General features: G+C 43.8%; 1 protein-coding gene across 1 annotated transcript in view; it reads left to right on the forward strand.

Annotated features, from left to right (window-relative positions):
- The window catches only part of LOC133248796 (uncharacterized), a 90,376-nt gene that overhangs the window by 54,489 nt on the left and 18,157 nt on the right, over positions 1–17,730 (forward strand). The gene's annotated exons all lie outside the window — the stretch shown is intronic.

A 17,730-nucleotide genomic window follows, 5' to 3' on the forward strand; every position in this document is an offset into this window, starting at 1 on the left:
GAGGACGCAGGGATAAATAGTAGAATCTGTGTTGACAACTCCACATCCTCTTGCCTCCACTGCCCAGTGCCTTCTTAGTGGAAACTGAGCACTTGTTCCCCAAATATTTACCGACTTCATTTCACGTGCCTAGCCAGATAAAGGCTCCCTGTCAAAGCTACTCTTCCTGAACCTGTGGCTTCCCTGTCAAAGCTGATCTTCCTGAACCTGTGGCTTCCCAGTCAAAGCTACTCTTCCTGAACCTGTGGCTTCCCAGTCAAAGCTGCTCTTCCTGAACCTGTGGCTTCCCAGTCAAAGCTGCTCTTCCTGAACCTGTGGCTTCCTGTCAAAGCTGCTCTTCCTGAACCTGTGGCTTCCCGTAGCTCCTGATGGGATTGTTGTCACTGGTGGTGGGTGCCCGGCCTCCCAGGGCTTAGAAGCAGGGAGCTTTGATGGTTCTAGAATGGCGTGTCAGGAAAGATGAGAGGCTTTGGAAATAGAAGCCTCTATCAGATAGCTTTTCAGAGTCACACAGCTAATAACTGCTCCAAGTCTCTTTCCTTTCCCTGAAAATAATGGTTGTGATACCTACTTTAAGGCCAGTGTGAGAATGGAAAGTGATAACGTGTGAAAAATAAATATGTGGGATTTCCGCTCAAGATAGAAGACAGAACAGATGTAGAGAATCCTCTGATTCTACTTCAAACACAGAAATCTTGGATTAAACGTATATTGAATATAAAAAATATAGGTCAGACTGAACATGAGAAGGAGAATCCACTGCATGCTTGAAATACAGATATACTTTCTGGCCCAAAATTAAAATGATTCTTGGTCAATCACTTGTTACTGACATCAGTCTGAAGGCGAAGACCCCAAGTGAAGATTAGCTTCCTATATAAAGAACTACATCCTTTGTTAAAGGGGGACTGTAAAATTTATATTTGGTGGCCCAAGTCTTTCAACTTAGCAGTGAGCCAGCTTCCCTGGGCCATCAATTGAAGCAAAACATCTCTGATGAAACAAGACTTGAACTTGTAATGTTAGTGGGCACAGGACATCAATTCTCTGCTAAAGGTGATGCAGAAGCCCTGAGCATGTTCATGTACACACCCCCAGAACACACACACACACACACTTATCCCAAGACAGTGAAACTAACAGGAATCCATGACAAAGACTCAGAGGTAAAGAATCTCTCTGCCAATGCAGGAGACACAGGTTTGATCCCTGGGTCAGGAAAGACCCCTGGAATAGGAAATGACAACCCACTCCAGTACTCTTGCCTGGGATATCCCATGGACAGAGGAGCCTGGTTGGCTACAGTCCATGGGGTTGCAAAAGAGTCAGACACAACTTAAGGACTAAAGAACAGCAACAACAAAGACAGACAAGACAAGTGGATGTGAAGCCTTAGATAATATATCCCTATCACTGAGGAGGAGAAATAAATATCAGTTCAGAAATCTGCTCAAGAAAATAAACAAACAGGGTGACTGCAAATAAAATTTGGAATAAAAGTACAGTACGCTTAAATGGGTAATGCAAAGAGCAGACTACATCAAAAATGAAATGTAGAAAGTAATACAGTGTCTTTGTCCTGTTTATGATGGACCAAATAACAAGGACCAGCGTTCTTACTGAAAACAAGTAGGAAAGCAGGAAAAAAAAATTAAAATCAGTTTGAAGGTATCAGAGTGATACCAAGGAAGAAAAGAATGAAACAACCAAGGTGTGGAAGAAGGAGAGACTCACAGAGGTGACCCGGGCACAGGAGGCCAGCATTTTCCCTAGACCAGCTCTGTCCAGCAGAACTTTCCTGATGGCTAAGAAGTTCTACGTGTCCTCTGTCTAAAATGGTAGCTACGGGCCATTTGTGGCCATTGAACCCTCGAAGAATGACTATTATGAGTGGGAAATGGAATATTAATGTTTTAACTTTAGTTAATTTAAAGTTAAATACTTAGATGTGACCAGTGGCTACTGTATTGGTCATCACAGCTCTAGAGGCATTTGCCAAATTTGGGAAAAACAAGTGAGAGGCTGGATGGCAGATGAGAGCTTTAAACTGACAGCTGAAACAAGAGAACAGGATCCAGATATCAGGGTCCAAAGCCCACTTAGAACTGGGAGTGAAATGGGTGATGCTAAATCTCTGCAGACAGTAACTGCAGCCAGAAAATCAAAAGACACTTGCTCCTTGGAAGAAAAACCATGACAAACCTAGACGGTGTATTAAAAATCAGAGACATCAATTGGCAGATGAAGATCTGCATAGCCAAAGCTAAGCTTTTCCCAGTAGTCATGTAGGGATGTGAGAATTGGACCATAAAGAAGGCTGAACACTGAAGAATTGGTGCTTTTAAACTGTGATACTGGATAAGACTCTTGAGAGTCCCTCGGACTGTAAGGAGATCAAACATGTCAACCCTAAGGGAAATTAACCCTTTGTCTTTGGACAATTTCTTAAGGGAAGTTAACCCTTTGTTTTTGGAAGGACTGATGCTAAAGCTGAAGCTCCAATACTTTGGCCACCTGATGTGAAGAGCCGATTTATTGGAAAAGACCCTGATGCTGGGAAAGATTGAGGGAAAGAGGAGAAGGGGACGACAGAGAATGAGATGGCTGGATGGCATCACTGACTCAATAGACATGAGTTTGAGCAAACTCTGGGAGATAGTGAAGGCCAGGGAAGCCTGGTGTGCTGCAGTTCATGGGGTCGCAGAGTCAGATATGACTTAGTGACTGAACAAGAACAATCTAGACCTTGGAGGAGGCAGAGATTTCTTTAAAAAGAGGTGAAGATCATTAACACAAAATAATGATAAATCAGTAAATTATGCTCAATTAAAATTAAAATTAAGAAATTAAATTCATAAAAATTGTATTAATAAAAGGTAATACAACCCTCTGACTCTTCACAAATAAGAATTTTGAAAGGGCCAATGAACATCATAAAAAGTACTCAACTCATTAGTCATCAGAGAGATATAAACTAAATCCATAAGGCAAGTACTATACGCCCCGCAGAATAGCTAAAATTTTAAAAGCTAGAAAATGCTATTAGTGAGTATATGGAGAAGCTGGAAATCTATCCCAATAATGAAGACAGTTCAAACGCCTTAAACTCAAAGCACATATCCCCAGGAAATGTGCCCACATAGAATTACAAGTGAGCATGCCCACTGTAGCCCGTTGTTTTTGTAAATCAACAACTGGAAACACCTTGAATGTTCATTATAGCAAAATGGATTAATACATCATGGCAAACTTACATGGTCTATGAGAGCAATTATGAAATAACAAACTGCGGTTCTGGGGAACAACGACATGGATGGCTCTCACCAACGGTATTTTGAGTGAAAGAACACAGACACAGGGGCACACTGAATGTTCACACTCGCGTGTTTGTGTGTTAGAGATGGCAAACCATCCACAGTGTCAGAACTGAAGCTAATAGTTACATTCAAAAGGGAGGGATACTCATGGGAAGAAATCACGGGAGATTTTTTCTGAATAATGATAATGTTCTATTGTTTGCCCTGAGGTGTGTAGGAAGTAAAGAGATACCTGGAGTAACAGGCAAGTTTGGCCTTGGAGTACAGAGTGAAGCAGGACAAAGGCTAATAGAGTTTTGCCAGAAGAACACACTGGTCACAGCAAACAACCTCTTCCAAGAACACAAGAGAAGACTCTACACATGGACATCACCAGACAGTCAACATCAAAATCAGATTGATTATATTCTTTGCAGCCAAAGATGGAGAAGCTCTATACAGTCAGCAAAAACAAGACCGGGAGCTGACTGTGGCTCAGATCATGAACTCCTTATTGCCAGATTCAGACTGAAATTGAAGAAAGTGGAGAAGACCACTAGACCATTCAGGTATGACCTAAATCAAATCCCTTATGATTATACAGTGGAAGTGAGAAATAGATTTAACGGAGTAGATCTGATAGACAGAGTGCCTGATGAACTATGGATGGAGGTTCATGACACTGTACAGGAGACAGGAATCAAGACCATCCCCAAGAAAAAGAAATGCAGAAAAGCAAAATGGCTGTCTGAGGAGGCCTTACAAATAGCTGTGAAAAGAAGAGAAGCGAAAAGCAAAGGAGAAAAGGAAAGATATAAGCATCTGAAATGCAGAGTTCCAAAGAATAGCAAGGAGACATAAGAAAGCCTTCCTCAGTGATCAATGCAAAGAAATAGAGGAAAACAACAGAATGGGAAAGACCAGAGATCTCTTCAAGAAAATCAGAGATACCAAGGGAACATTTCATGAAAAAATGGGTTCAGTAAAGGAGAGAAATGGTATGGACCTAACAGAAGCAGAAGATATTAAGAAAAGGTGGCAAGGATACACAGAAGAACTGTACAAAAAAGATCTTCACGACCAAGATAATCACGATGATGTGATCACTCACCTAGAGCCAGACATCCTGGAATGTGAAGTCAAGTGGGCCTTAGGAAGCATCATTACGAACAAAGCTAGTGGAGGTGATGGAATTCCAGTGGAGCTATTTCAAATCCTGAAAGATGATGCTGTGAAAGTGCTGCACTCAGTATGTCAGCAAATTTGGAAAACTCAGCAGTGGCCACAGGACTGGAAAACGTCACTTTTCATTCCAATCCCAAAGAAAGGCAATGCCAAAGAATGCTCAAACTACTGCACAATCGTGCTCATCTCACACACTAGTAAAGTAATGCTTAAAATTCTCCAAGCCAGGCTTCAGCAATACGTGAACTGTGAACTTTCAGATGTTCAATCTCATTTCTGAAAAGGCAGAGGAACCAGAGATCAAATTGCCAACATCTGCTAGATCATCGAAAAAGCAAGAGAATTCCATAAAAATATCTATTTCTGCTTTATTGACTATGCCAAAGCCTTTGACTATGTGGATCACAATAAACTGTGGAAAATTCTGAAAGAGATGGGAATACCAGACCACCTGACCTGCCTCTTGAGAAACCTGTATGCAGGTCAGGAAGCAACAATTAGAACTGAACATGGAACAACAGACTGGTTCCAAGTCAGGAAAGGAATATGTCAAGTCTGTATATTGTCACCCTGCTTATTTAAGTTCTATGCAGAGTACATCATGAGAAACGCTGGGCTGGAAGAAGCACAAGCTGGAATCAAGATTGCCGGGAGAAATATCAATAACTTCAGATATGCAGATGACACCACCCTTATGGCAGAAAGTGAAGAGGAACTAAAAAGTCTCTTGATGAAAGTGAAAAAGGAGAGTGAAAAAGTTGGCTTAAAGCTCAGCATTCAGAAAACGAAGATCATGGCATCTGGTCCCATCACTTCATGGGAAATTGATGGGGAAACAGTGGAAACTGTGTCAGACTTTATTTTTCTGGGCTCCAAAATCACTGCAGATAGTGACTGCAGCCATGAAATTAAAAGATGCTTACTCCTTGGAAGGAAAGTTATGACCAACCTAGACAGCATATTCAAAAGCAGAGACATTACTTTGCCAACAAAAGTCCATCTAGTCAAGGCTATGGTTTTTCCAGTGGTCATGTATGGATGTAAGAGTTGGACTATAAAGAAAGCTGAGCACCAAAGAATTGATGCTTTTGAACTGTGGTGTTGGAGAAGACTCTTGAGAGTCCCTTGGACTACAAGGAGATCCAATCAGTCCATCCTAAAGGAGATCAATCCTGGGTGTTCATTGGAAGGACTGATGTTGAAGCTGAAACTCTAGTACTTTGGCCACCTCATGCGAAGAGCTGATTCATTTGAAAAGACCCTGATGCTGGGAAAGATTGAGGGCATGAGGAGAAGGGGACGACAGAGGATGAGATGGCTGGATGGTATCACCGACTCGATGGACGTGACTTTGTGTGAACTCCAGGAGTTGGTGATGGACAGGGAAGCCTGGCGTGCTGTGGTTCATGGGGTCGCAAAGAACTGGACAGGACTGAGTGACTGAACTGAACTGAATAAACATTCTGAAATTATTATATGCAGGTGATAAAGAGCTTAGATGGAAGGAAGAGTGTATGCCAGTTTTAGGGAGAGCATAAGAAAATAAATCCCCAACTTCGTCGATAGGAAGAGAGTAGTTACCATCCAGTGATGAAGAACCAAAACGGCAGCACAACGCGTAACTCAAACACGAGTGAGTGAGCGACGTCGCTCAGTCGTGTCGGACTCTTGTGACTCCATGGACTGTAGCCTACCAGGCTCCTCTGTCCATGGGAGTTTCCAGGCAAGGACACTGGAAAGGGATGCCATTTCCTTCTCCAGAACTTACACATATGAACGCTTAAAAGAAACAGCTAAGACTGATAAAGTTATTACGGGGGGAACAGGCAGAGAAAGTAGGGACGCAGTGGGCTGCTTTGATTGGGTAAAAGACTTGTAGAATTTTACAGTTTTTAAAATCACATAGTACAGAATTTTGATGAAAAATAGATGTTTAAGAAACAAATTCTATAGCTATATCACAGACAGACACACACACACACGCATATGTATCACAGTAGTCGCTAAAAGGAAAATTATATATATATTTCCATCAAATGCCCATACACATTTGTGAAATCACAAGAGATAAACTTTCAGAGAAGAGGAAAAGAGGGATAGATGCTTATTCCATTAAAATAGCTGCTGTAACTAAGACACCACAATCAGACAAGTAGGCACAGAAAGAAAAATCTATATTCTTGTCCACTTTAAACAGATAAATAAATCTAATAACAAGATAACAAGGTATTAAAATACAAGCACACAAAGTTCATCACAGGAATTTAACAGTGGTTAGAAAAAACTACCAAAGCAGTTCTTACACTCAGATAATAATGAGAAATTTTAATGATTTTATTAGATACTGGAGAAGCGTTTGATAAAAGTCAACGCTCATTCCTTAAAAAAGCACTTAGAAAACAAAGACGGTAATGGAACACTCTTATCTTGATGAAATGTATTTACCAGAGAACTGAAACCAGCATCATACTTAACAGTGAAATATTAGCAATATTTTCTAAAAATCAGTTCGGCAAGGATGCCCACTATACATCACTATTTAATATGGTGGTGAAGGTTCTAACTGGTGTAAAAATGGAAAAATAAGTTAAGAAATATGACAGTATGTATATGCGAATGTTCTTCTCTGCAAGAATGCAGAAGCGTAGACTGATAAATGGCCCCAGCCGGTCAGGAGAGTTCAGGAACCTGGGACTGAATGTATCAACCTACGAAAATCAATAGTTTTTCTAGAACCAGCAGCAGCCAAGTAGAAAATGTAATAGAAATAAAAACATTCTATTCACAGCCAAAATAATATTACAAAAACTCCAGACTCTCCTAACCTGCTGAAAAAGTGAAAATTGGCCTGAAGAGAAGAGACATACATGATACATCAGAATAGAGCAACATCATAAGCAACAATGCAAACCTCTCAGTGGCTGCACATAATACACGTTTTTTTCTTGCTCAAATGACCATTTTGCGGTTTCTATTGAAAATAGCTTTGTCCTTGTGTCCGCTGCCAACTAACTTTGTCTATTTTGTCATTTACCACTCTTTCCCCACGTGGCTTCTAATTCTTTCTTATCACTAAGCTCTCCCCTGCCATAGGTCCTATAGATATGGTAAGAGATTTTTAATCAAATTGGAAAGTATTTGCAAATACCACAAGTTATTATCCATCTGTACTTTTCTTAGCAAGTAGATGGTGAACCATCTAACACCCGAGTCCAGGAGGAAGAGAAAAGTGGTTTGGTAAAGAATGCCCCTGCAATGTGGAGACCTGGGTTCCCTGGGTTGGGGAGATCCCCTGGAAGAGGGCACAGCCACCCACTCCAGGATTCTTGCCTGGAAAATCCCCACAGGGAGAGGAGCCTGGTGGGCTCCAGGTCACGGGGTCTCACAGAGTCAGACAGGACTGAGCGCGCAGCACACACCGCACACAGACTAAGTGTGGCTTCCCAGGCGGCGTGAGTGGTGCAGAACCTGCCTGCCAATGCAGGTGCCTGTGAGAGAGGCGCGTTCGATCCCCGGGTCGGGAAGATGCCCTGGAGGACGGCACAGCCACCCGCTCCAGTATTCTTGCCTGGAGAATCCCATGGACAGAGGAGCCTGGCAGGACACAGTCCATAGGGTAGCACAGAGTCAGATATAACTGAAGCGTGAGAGAGGTCAAAGGTAGCGGAATAAGAGCACCGTGACAGTAATGCAAACACACGACGGAACAAACACACAAGGATTCGATCTTGGAGCAAGTGGACACACCAGGGAATTTGTGCCTGAGGTTAAATTAATAGATGATTCAAGTGGGCATTTCCAATCTATGCTCTCTGCGTCTATTTCATAAATGAAGTTGGATGGTTCACGGTCCACTTGCTAAGAAAAGTATAGATGGATCATAACTTGTGGCGTTTGTAAATACATTCCAGTTTGATTAAAAATCTCTTAGCACATCCGTAGGACCTGTGGCAGGGGAAAGCTTAGTGATAAGAAAGAATTAGAAGCCACATGGGAAAAGAGTGATAAATGACAAAATATACACAGTTAATTGGCAGCTGACAAAAATATTTTCAATAGAAATAGTGAAAGATTAACACTCAGAATTTAGAAAAGATTCAATGAGAAAAAGACAAGCCAGTGGAAAATAGTCAATTTTATTATAAAGTGTAGTTTCAAAGAACATGAAGCAAAATAACCAACAAACATTAAAATACATTTTCAAATACAAACTAAAGATTGCTTTTCACTTCTCAGGGCTTCCCTGGTGGCTCAGTCAGTAAAGAATCCACCTGCAATGCAGAAGACCCCGGTTCAGTTCCCGGGTCAGGAAGATCCCCTGGAAAGGGATAGGCTACCCACTCCAGTATTCTTGGGCTTCCCTCGTGGTTCAGTCAGTAAAGAATCCACCTGCAATGAGGGAGACCTGGCTTTGATCCCTGAGTTGGGAAGATCCTTTGGAGAAGGGGAAGGCTACGCACTCCAGTATCCTGGCCTGGAGAATTCCATGGACTGTGTAGTCCATGGAGTTGCAAACAGTCAGACACAACTGAGCAACTTTCACTTCTTATAGTAGAGAAAAAGCATTAAAAAATCATAACATCTGTGGTACATATACACAATGGAGTATTACTCAGCCATTAAAAAGAATACATTTGAATCAGTTCTAATGAGGTGGATAAAACTGGAGCCTATTATGCAGAGCGAAGTAAGCCAGAAGGAAAAACACCAATACAGTATACTAACGCATATATATGGAATTTAGAAAGATGATAACAATAACCCTGTGTACGAGACAGCAAAAGTGACGCTGATGTATGGAACAGTCTTATAGACTCTGTGGGAGAGGGAGAGGGTGGGAAGATTTGGGAGAATGGCATTGAAACATGTAAAATATCATGTATGAAACGAGATGCCAGTCCAGGTTCAATGCACGATACTGGATGCTTGGGGCTGGTGCACTGGGAGGACCTGGAGGGATGGTATGGGGAGGGAGGAGGGAGGAGGGTTCAGGAGGGGGAGCACATGTATACCTGTGATGGATTCATAAAAAAAAAAAATCATAACATCCTTGAATTTGAAAGGAGCATGTATTGATAAAGCCTTTTTTACAGGGCAGCTTATTGGTCAAGCAGAATTTAAAAGGCATCGGCTCTGATCCAGTACCTACACTTTAGGAATCTATGTAAATAAAGGACCAATTCATGTGCATGGGACTCGTATGCACTCATGTAAAAGGAAACAATTCATAACATTATTTGTAATGGCAAAAGCATGAAGATAAATTTAAGACTTATCGAGGAAAATAATTGTTTCAGATCCAATCAACAGAGTCTTCCCCCACCCCCAGGATCATTTTATTTTATTTATTTATTTTATTATTTATTTTAATTTTAATTAAGGGTTAATAACTTCACAATATTGTGGTGGGTTTTGCCATACACTGACATGAATCAGCCATCGGTGTACCTGTGTTCCCCATCCTGAACCCCCCTCCCACCTCCCTCCCCATCCCATCCCTCAGGGTCATCCCAGTGCACCAGCCCTGAGCACCCTGTCTCATGCATGGAACCTGGACTGGCGATCTATTTCACATATGATAATATACATGTTTCAATGCTGTTCTCTCAAATCATCCCACCCTCGCCTTCTTCCACAGAGTCCAAAAGTCTGTTCTTTACATCTGTGTCTCTTTTGCTGTCTCGCATATAGGGTCAGCGTTACCGTCTTTCTAAATTCCATGCTGCTGCTGCTGATGCTAAGTTGCTTCAGTCATGTCCGACTCTGTGCGACACCATAGACGGCAGCCCACCAGGCTTCCCCGTCCTGGGATTCTCCAGGCAAGAACACTGGAGTGGATTGCCACTAAATTCCATATATATGCATTAATATATTGTATTGGTGTTTTTCTTTCTGACTTCGTTCTGTATAATAGGTTCCAGTTTCATCCACCTCATTAGAACTGATTCAAATGCATTCTTTTTAATAACTGAGTAATATTCCATTGTGCATACGTACCACAACTTTCTTATCCATTCATCTGCCGATGGACAATCAACAGTCTTAAAAAGTAGTTAAAAATGGAAGTAGATCTTCTTCAAGGCTGACCTGCAAAATTAATAAGATGCATTGTTAAGTGGAAAAAACCAAGTTGTCGAAAGGGTATAACCTGATCCCACTAATGTTAGAACACACACACACATCCACGGGGCGGGGTAGGGGAGGACAGGCAGCGTGCAGGTGACACCACGGCTTAGTTTGATGGCATCTGGCCACATGTGTGCGTAAGAAGGAGGACATGAGCTGAAAGAGACATTCTACTCCTTTCCCCCCGTCCCCATGTATTTCTAGAATGTTTTAAAAATGAAGATGCATCATGTTAAATATATTTAAAAAATAATAGAAGACAAAGGAATTAAGTATATGACTTTCCTACTTTATTTCTCCTCTCTTTTTTCTCGTATAAGAAAATTCCTTGTCTGGATTAGCGTTTCCTCTAACAGCCTTGCTCCACACCCCTTTCCCAGGTCCAGGGCTCTCATCAGTGGTGGAGAGTGTGGGGAGGACCCCTGCATCCATATAGGTACAAGTGCCCACCAGCTGCTGCTGGGAGGGGGTGGTAAAGGCTTAGAGCCTGACCCATAAAAGGAACACACCTCAGCCCCCGTCCTGTTGACCTGTCGTCTCCAGAGGCTACCCGAGGACCAAGGCCAGCCTGCCCCCTAGCATTACTGATGCTTGCCTCAATGTTTCTCCAGGATATTGGGGGAGGACCTTTCACTGACCCTTGGCTCCTCCCTGCTGACCCCCGCTTTCTAACCTCTCCTTATTGATTCTGTTTGGTCTCCATCTCTCTTGTCATCCTTTCTCTCCATCCTTTTTCTCTTCTCTTGCTGCATGTTGGTATTGCCTGAGCATCAGCCTGTCAACCCTTTCCTCTTTCTCATCACCGTCCACACCAGGAGGCTATGTCCAGGGTGCACTACCCAGCTCTGTCTCCAGGCCTGACCTCTGCTCCCCGAGCTCCCAATAGCAGTGGGGAGCCTCCACCTCCGTGTGTCCTGATGGCTGTGTCCTTCGGTCTGCTGGCCAGGGCACTTCAGCCTCATGCCCTGATCACCTGTGTGTCCCTGCAGGACTGGGGCCACCCCAGGGGAGGAGGTTCATCCATTAACCAAGACCTGCCAGAGCTGCCTGGGGAACCCCAGTGCAGCTGCCCCATGGCAGCTGGTCTCCTGTCCGGAACTCCTGGGAATTCTGCTACGGGATGATGAACGCTTACTATCTCACTCTGAAAGTTTCCCTGGTTTCCCTGTGCTCTCATGGCCTCTGCCGAGGGCAGGTCTTTTGTGGGTGTCATATGTGCACGCACATGTCACGGGAAGGTGGAGGCTGTGCACCTCCACGGAATGGAGCCAGACGCACAGTAGGTGCGCTCTGAGCATAGTAGGTGCACTCTGAGCATCTGCCAGGCGTCCAGGGCTATACTCAGTCCCTCACACATAGAGTCAGGAGTCCTCACAGTAACCTTGGGAAGGTGGCAATTGCCCTTACTTGAGAACTGACAAAAAATCCTAGTCTCAATTTTCACAAACTATGGCCTTGGAAGAATTCCTTAAACTCTCTAAGCTTCAGTTTAAAGGTCCTTGGAATCGGCTAAAGAGTAACTAGAAAATCCCTAAATTGTGAGAATTTGAATATTACCTATCTAAATAATCTATGAGTCAAAAAATCAAAGTAGAATCAAGGGACACATTTGAAAAGAATTGAGCATTAAGATCTAGCACGTCAAACTTTGTGGAATGCAGCTAAAGTCAAGCTCAGAGGGAAATTTAAGCCTTGAATATGTATTATGGAAAGAAGAAAGGACAATTTTAATAACTTGACCTTAAAAAGAAGACAAAAGTAATTATCCAATAGAGAAAAAAGCGTTAATAAGATGACAGTTTTAAAAATCAACTTTATGTCAATAAAATTTTAAGTGTAGACAAAAATGAGTGATCCCCCCCAAATGTACAGTTCATTACACAGATCCGAAAGGAAAAGGGAAGCTCGTCTGTGCCAATTAGCCAGGCATCAGGTGTGCCAGTGATTTCTGCCCCGGTCAGGGTATAGAAGGTCATGAGGAACCTTAACTCTCAGAAAGACACCAAGAAAAGCCTGAACCAAGAACAGTGGACGAAGTCTCGGTGACATGATTTCCGGAGAGAGAGTAAGTCCTCCGTGGGCACACATCAGCTTCCATACCTGCCTACGCGGGGCGGGTGCACGTTCTGAGCGTGGACGGGGCGTGGGCACACATCAGCTTCCATACCTGCCTACGCGGGGCGGGTGCACGTTCTGAGCGTGGACGGGGCGTGGGCACACATCAGCTTCCATACCTGCCTACGTGGGGCGGGTGCACGTTCTGGACGGGGTCCCAGAGACCTTGAAAGAATGAGGGACAGGTGATTCAGGTTTGGGTGTCCCCATGGGCGGGCAGGATGGAGGGAGTCTGGAAGAGCTCAGGTCCAAGATGACATCCCCTGACCCAGCAATCACCCACCACCAGGCTTCTCCCCTTACAGTGTTCTGCTGAGAAAACAACTGGACTTGGGTACACAGCCAGGGCTGTGTGGGGCCACCCCCTCCAAACTGGATACTGATGAGAGAGAACATGCTGTGACCACGCAAATCAGGGGCTGGCTAAGCCGCAGGGGAAATCACCCTGATTCAGTGCAAGCCAGAGCCAGCCCCACCTGACGCCCCATTACCAGCCCCTCTCCAAGCACCACCTCTCTGGGAAGAAACCAGAAAGAAAGACCCTGGAGAACAAGACGGGACAGAATACCTCCCACTCCAGGCTGTCTAGTGCCCGGTGTCTGAAGTCAAGTCTCACAGTATTTTCAAACACAGTGAGAGAGCTAAGTGGAGAAGTCGGGTGAAAGATGCCTGATGGATTGGAACCAATAAGCAAGGACTTTCAAGTGACTCTTACACATCTGTAATAGCTGAAAGGAAAAATAATACTATATACATTGTATGTTTGTTACTGTAGATAGATACCAGTACACAGATACTGATACCTAGATATGATATATAGTGTTTTATTTTCATATGTTTTACTATAGGCTATGCATTCCACCATATGTGCATCCTGTTATTTTTTGCTTCTAGCAGTCAATTTTCTTTGAAGTATTTCAGACAAAAGAACAAAACATAGTCTTTGAATTTGAACTCCGGGAGTTGGTGATGGACAGGGAGGCCTGGCGTGCTGCGATTCATGGGGTCGCAAAGAGTCAGACACGACCGAGCGAATGATCTGATCTGATCTGATATATACAAGTATATATATTGTGTATATATATGTGCTTAGTTGCTCAGTCGTGTCCGACTCTTTGTGACCCCATGGACTGTAGCCCACCAGGGGGATTCTCCAGGCAAGAATACTGGAGTGGGTTGCCATGACCTCCTCCAGGGGGTCTTCCCAACCCAGGGATGGAACCCAGGTTTCCTGAATTACAGGTGGATTCTTTATAGTCTGAGCCACCGGGGAAGCTATATGTATATAGCTATATTTATTTATCCTTTCTGTTTATATAAAGACAAAGGGATAGAGAATTTAAGAGAGAAAGTAAAAATTCTGAAAAAGACCAAATAGAATTCTAGACAGAAAAGTACACATCTGAGTTAAAAATAAATAAATAACTATGTTTAAAGCACATTAGAGACTGAAAAAGAAACCATGAGCAAAGGTGACGATAAGTCGACATAAGTTTTCAAAATTAAGCAGAGAGGGAAACACTATCAATAGGAAACAGAGCAAAGCATCAGTAACACACGTCTAACGTACATGAGGCTGGAGTGAACACATGTCTAACATACATGAGGCTGGAGTGTAAGAGGACCAGAAAGAAGAGTGAGGCAGCAAAATATTCCACGAAATGCTGGCTGATTTGTTTCCAATTTGATAAAAAAGGAATATCAACCCACATTCTGAGAAGTTCAGTGACACCTAAGGGATTGACTTTGAGTCAAACTGCTGAAAACCCAAGACAAAGAGAAAATCATAAACCTAGCCAGCACGGGGGGTGGTGGGGCAGCTGCCAGATCACAGAACCAGAACAATTACGAGAAAGACTTCGCACCGGAAACCGCGCAGCCGGGAGAAGAGGAAACGCGTCATCGAGGCCGCAATGGCGGGGGTTAGCACACAGGGCGCAGAGGGAAGGGGGAAAACTCCAGAGACTTGCACGGATGTTCGTTCCCTGGAGATACTGGCTGAATACGACTCTGCAGCTAAGTCTCCAGGAGGCAGGTCCCAGAAGAAATTCTGGGAAAAAAGTCATAAGACAAAGGGAAATAAATGTTACAAGAATTAAAAAAAAAGAAAGGACCAGAACTCTTATGATTCCTAGAAAATATTTTGAGTCAGGTAGGCAATCAAAGGAATCCACAGATAAACTATTAAAATGAGTGAGAAATTTTAAGTACAAGAGTAATAACAAAATTACATTTTTGTATACAGAAAACAACACCAAAATGGGGTGATTACAAAAATGACGGAAATTACAAGATGCTGAGAAATGAATTTAGCAAAAGAAGTATAAGACTTTATTGGGGGAAAAATGAGTCTAGATTAAGAACATTTTAAAAAAACTAAATAAATTGAGAGGAATACATGTACACAGAGGGCTTCCCAGGTGGCTCAGTAGTAAAGGACCTGCCTGCTAATGCAGAAGACGCAGGAGATGGGGGTTCTATCCCTGGGTCAGGAAAATCCCCTGAAAGAAGATATGGTAACCCACTCCAGTATTCCTGGCTGGGAAATTCCACGGACAGAGGAGCCCATTGGGCTACGGTCCATGGGGTCACAAAGAGTAGGACACGACTGAGTGACTTAGCACACGTGCAGAGAGAAGCAGGCCGGTGTGGAACATATGTCCCTTTTTACAGACTCACCCCAAAGTAGAAGCAAGCCCAGTCAAATGCTGTCAGGGATGGTCAGACTAAGTCAAGCTGATTCTGTCTTCACAGGGAGGAAGAGGGTTCAGAACACCCGGAAGCCTTTTGCCACAGCAGATGAAATGATTGAGTATAACAGTGACCCAAGCAAGACCGTGTGAGGCTGGCTAAGGACAGAGGCAGAGCTTCACATAGTAGAAGACAATAGAGGAGACTACCTTTATGACTTCAGGGTGAATAATGAATTTTTGTTATTATCGTTCAGTCGTTCAGTCATGTCCGATTCCTTGCAACCCCATGGACTGCAGCACACCAGGCTTCCCTGTCCTTCACCATCTCCCAGAGCTTGCTCAAACTCACATCCATTGAGTCAGTGATGCCCTCTGACCATCTCATCCTCTGTCATCCCCGTCTCCTCCTGTCCTCAATCTCTCCCAGCATCCCAGGGTCTTTTCCAGTGAGTTGGCTATTCACATCAGGTGGCCAAAGTATTGGAGCTTTAGCTTCAGCATCAGTCCTTCCAATGAATATTCAGGGTTGATTTCCTTTAGGATTGACTGGTTTGATCTCCTTGCTGTCCAAGGGACTCTCAAGAGTCTTCTCCAGCACCACAGTTTGAAAGCATCAATTCTTTGGGGCTCAGCCTTCTTTATGATCCAACTCTCACATCATTTATTTTTACATGAGTCTTAACACAAGTCACAATGGAAAACCTGAATAAATTCAATGGCATTAAAAATCAAAACCTTGGTTTGGTAAAAGGACACTGTAAACAGAGGCCACATCTGCAAGAAGATATTCACTGATGAAAGGTCAGGCCCTGGACCACAGAGAGAACATGCACCGATCAACAAGAACAGAGAACCACCGCAGAAAAGTCAAAGACTGTGAGAAATGTATCCTAGAAAAAGAAACTAGAATCTTGAATGAACATATAAAAAAAAATCCAAGCTCACTAATAATTCAGGAAGCACATTTTACAGTCTCAGTGAGTTACATTTTCATACCTGCTGTCTACTGCTTGAATGTGTCCCCCCAAAATATACATATTGAGATCCTTCCTAACCCCCAGTGTGATGGTGTTAGAAGGTGGGGCCTTTGAGAGGGGATGAGGTCATATGGATGGAGCCCCCATAGATGAGATTAGTGTCCTTATAAAAGAGATTCAGAGGAACTCCCCAGGTGGTCCAGTGGTTAAAAATCCGCCGTCAAATGCAGAAGACATGGGTTCAATCTCTGGTTGGGGAACTACTTTTCCACATGCCTCAGATCAACCAAGCCCAGGTGCCAAAACTACTGAGCCTCTGCTGCTGCTAAGTCACATCAGTCCTGTCCGACTCTGTGCAACCCCATAGACGGCACCCCACCAGGCTCCCCAGTCCCTGGGATTCTCCAGGCAAGAACACTGGAGTGGGTTGCCATTTCCTTCTCCAGTGCATGAAAGTGAAAAGTGAAAGTGAAGTCGTTCAGTCTTGTCCGACTCTTAGCAACCCCATGGACTGCAGCCTACCAGGCTCCTCCATCCATGGGAGTTTCCAGGCAAGAGGACTGGAGTGGGTCGCCGGTGCCTTAAAGGTCCTGGATGGTGCAGCCAAGACCCAGTGCAGCCAAAAGTAAATGAATAAAGAGACCCCAGATCTCTGTCACCCCTTTCACCACACGGGGACACAGCAAGGACTCAGCCTCTGCAACCTGGGGAGGGTTGTCAGGCCCACCCTGGGCTCCCACGGGGCTGGACCTCCAGCCTCCAGAGCTGTGAGAGGTTAATATTCGATGTTTATAAGCCACACAGACTGTGGCTTTCTTCTAGCACATTCTTGCAACCCCCTGAGCAGACCAAGACAACACCTACCAGGATGTGAGAATGGCACACTCTCCTGGGGGCCGGAAGACTCGAGGAGGAGACACACCTGCACCGGGCAGGAGGCTGTGCTCGTATCACTGCTCTGCAGGGATGTTTGTCAATCGCCGGCAGACGTGAGCTGTGCAGTTCCCATCGCCCAGCCAGCAATTTCACTTGCGGTCTCGTGTTCAGCCTTTACGTGAGTGACAAGGAGCCCCTTTCAGGGTTGGTTACTGCTGTTCAAATTAGTCTGCTATATATAAAAAATCAGAAACAGCAGAAATCCATCAGAAAGAAAATGGGTAAATAAATTGTGGTTTATTCATACAAAGAAACACTTTACAGAGAAAATAAATGACCTGGGATTATGTGTAACAGCATACACAGTCCTCACAAACATGGGCTTCCCTGTGGCTCAGATGATAAAGAATCTGCCGCCTGTAATGCAGGGGACCCAGGTTCAATCCCTGAGTTAGGACGATT

Source organism: Bos javanicus, chromosome 5 (genome assembly GCF_032452875.1).
Source record: "Bos javanicus breed banteng chromosome 5, ARS-OSU_banteng_1.0, whole genome shotgun sequence".
NCBI lineage: Eukaryota > Metazoa > Chordata > Mammalia > Artiodactyla > Bovidae > Bos > Bos javanicus.